Source organism: Egretta garzetta, unplaced genomic scaffold (genome assembly GCF_000687185.1).
Source record: "Egretta garzetta isolate BGI_Z169 unplaced genomic scaffold, ASM68718v1 scaffold108, whole genome shotgun sequence".
In the NCBI taxonomy this organism is placed as follows: domain Eukaryota; kingdom Metazoa; phylum Chordata; class Aves; order Pelecaniformes; family Ardeidae; genus Egretta; species Egretta garzetta.
Genome location: NW_009260614.1, coordinates 1,167,884 through 1,171,102, shown reverse-complemented (window position 1 = coordinate 1,171,102; position 3,219 = coordinate 1,167,884).

The following is a 3,219-nucleotide window of genomic DNA, read 5'->3' as shown; positions in this document are numbered from 1 at the left end:
GAAAGAGTTTCAGAAAATGACAGCAGCCTTCTGTCTGACAGCATCACCAGCTCAGGGATGTCAGCTTGCTGCCGTTCCCTCTCATGCAATACAGGCAGCACCTCTTCGACTTGTAGAAAATGAGTATTGGCAGCCCTTCCATCAGCAGCAGCGTGGGGTCAGGTCTGGTATTTTAAGGCTGGCTCTTTTGTCTGTGCTTGTGAGGAAGCTAAGGTGGTGTTTGAGGAAGAGGTTTGATTGAATGGCTGCTTTCTAAAGCAACACAACCCTCTTCTGGCTGGACGCGCCTCCCTGCTGCAGTCTTCACACCTCCCGCTGCCCCTGTGCCCTGGCCTAAGCCAGGTGTGTTGCTGAACTGCCTGGGAGCACACGTTCTTCTGCCCTGGGTTCAGGATGAGACTGATCACATCTGTTAGCAGGTACCTACCCCCAGGCAAGTAGCTGTGAAAGGGGGTTTAAGACTGACGGATTTAAGACTGAGGTCTTGCCAGCATGTGCAGGAAATCCGTGGTTCTGGACTTGGCTCTGATTCCCCGCTTGCTGCATTTCAGAGACTTGCAGTCTGGAAGCCTGTAGGGTCTCGCGCCTGACGGTAGTACATAGCGGTGCCTGACCTGGGAAGCTTCTTGTGCCAATCCATGCATCGGCTGGCCCCGCTTTGCGGTGGGAACTCTGAGTGAATGTGGTGGTCTGCTGGGTCCCCAGACGGGTCCTCTGTTGGTATGGTTGTGTGGCCTGTTGTTTCCCAAAAAGTGGCTTGCAAAGATGCTGACTTCCACACAGCTAGTGGAATGGCACATGGCTGTTGTACGTAAAACAGCATCTTCAGTTAGCGGAGATGTGCAAAGGAGAAGGGAAAAAGAGAAACCACTCCTGGAGGCAAGCTTAAAGATTGGGCTGAGCTCTTCATCACCTAGAGTTTCTCCCCTGACTCCTGCCGATGTGCATACACACAGCAGTTTCCTGGAGTTTTCCTGCCTTACACAGCTGATGGACAGCTGTCAGTCAGAAAGATTTCTATCCTTCTTTGAAATTTATTTTAGTTACAGCATTAAAAATGAACTAAGTCTTCCAGACAAACATAAATCACCGAGACCTATACAGGAATCTACTATTAATTCATTGCAAGGAAAATCCCTTGCTGGAGGAGGGTCTTGCAGGGCAGGGCCTTGTGCTAGTGGGAGGTTGGTTTGCTGCTGCATCTTGCTTAAAAGCTTCATTACGTATTCGGAGAGGAGCAAAGCAATTCCAACTGGAGCTCCTGCTCCCTATCAAAGGCACTGCTAATTAGGCAGACTTGAGGCAGAACATTCTTTGGTGTTTTCTGACAACTTTGTCCAAGTTCAGCTTAGGGCAGAAGCTGTACTCGGTCAGTCTGGCAGGCATGCTTCACCCTTTCATCCTGAGGCACAGAGTGAGTAGATGGCCTGTGAATGCTGCCTGTAGCTCATGTTTAATGATCCAGTGGAATCACAGGTTACAGAAAACTTTCCTATATCCCAGCTGGTAAAGTGCTTGTTAAGCATCGACCTGACCTGTTATCTAGCTTACCAGCTGAAGGACTTGAAGCTGTAGCTGTGGCATCTTATCCCTCCTGGAACACTGCTACATCCATCCCCTCGCTTCAGTGCTCCTTCCCTGGTGGGGTTGCTGTACCTTTTGGCGAGTTCTGCAGCAGTGTCTCTGTTACAGGGACAAATGCTTCATTTCTCTGTACTGAATAATCCAGGGCTCTGTTGTATGTTTTGCATAATGACACTCAAACCCAGGCATGCTTGAGTACCTTTACTCTGCCTGGGGTTTCTGTGTCCCTCTCGCTGTAGAGTCCAGTTCCTCTAATTGCCACAAACAGCGTCATGCTCAGAACACTTTCTTCCTTTTTAACGGAGTTCCAGGTCAGAATAAATCTTCTCTTTGGTGAAACGCAAGTCCACTTGTGATGTTTCCTGGAGCAATTCAGAAATACTCAGAGGGAGAAATAGAAGCATGAATACTTTCTTAAATCCATGCTGCTGCAGCTCCTTGCAAATGCAGTGGCTTGGGTCTCATGCTTGCCCCTCTGTGGGTTTGTATTATTTGCCTGCCTCTGTGTGGTGCAGAGGCATCGAGCCAGGTTACTGGGGATTAGCACAGCTGAAAGTCCTCCTCAATGTCCCCTGAAGTGCAGGATGGATGGGCTGAGGACCACTGGCTTATTGGAGCTTTCTGTTCATTCTTGTTTGAAAGACCTGCCAGAAAAAAACCGATAAATTCTTATCCTTGTATTGCTGCAGTCCTTCATGATAAGAGAACTTGATCATGAGGAGTGGGGACAAATTCCCTAGAAGTGTCTGAATTCTAGCAGAGGGTCCTTGGTGATGGTTTTGTCCCAGAAAGATGAGCCCCTGAGCTTTTTTTTTATTATTATAGGTGGGCGAAAGGTGAAAGCTCACCTTTGATGTGTATCTCTGCTCAATACACAGGAGAAGTGGTCTCAGTAGTTGAGCGCACACAGGGAAGTGCTCCAGTGAAAACAAACAATGCTGAAATTAGGGCAGGAACACAGGACTCTGAGGTCAAACTCTGATTGCTACGAATAGCAGGGTTTAGCAATTCTGAAGCCATTAATTGGTAAGAATTGGCTGTGGAACTGGGGCCGTGTCACCAGGTAGAAGTGACTATAATTGGGCTTAAAATCAGCAGGAGTTGCCAGCTAAACTGACCTAATAAGCTGAAAGAGACTTGCAAATCAACTGAGAAGTATGCGCATAACAGTCAAACCTCCTGCCTTGGGAAGGCTCCAGATTTGGAGTAAACAGCAGCTTGCTCCTTCCCCTCCTGCTCTCCCTTATTACTGAGCAGATCTAAAATATACCTCCTGCTGACACTGTCCCTACCCACTGCGTAAAGCTGAACCACAGAGAACCGGCAATTTCACTTCTCCATTAGAATATGCAAATGACCATACCACCGAGATGTCCTGTGCTGCGAAGGAAGTTGTTAAATATCTGCTTTATGCTGAGCATTGCTGGAGCAAGCGGGAAGGCTTGAAGGATGACTTAATTAAGCATTCTCCTTGCTAAGCAGGGGAAGGAGAAAAGCTTTAATAAGGTTGTTGGATTGGTGGGGTTTTTTTGCGGGTTTTTTTTTGTTTTCCCTCCAGCTCTTTCCTCTTCTAGCATCTTTGTTGTTTTTCAGACAAGTTCTGAAGTTCATGCCTGTGGTTGTACCTGCAATACC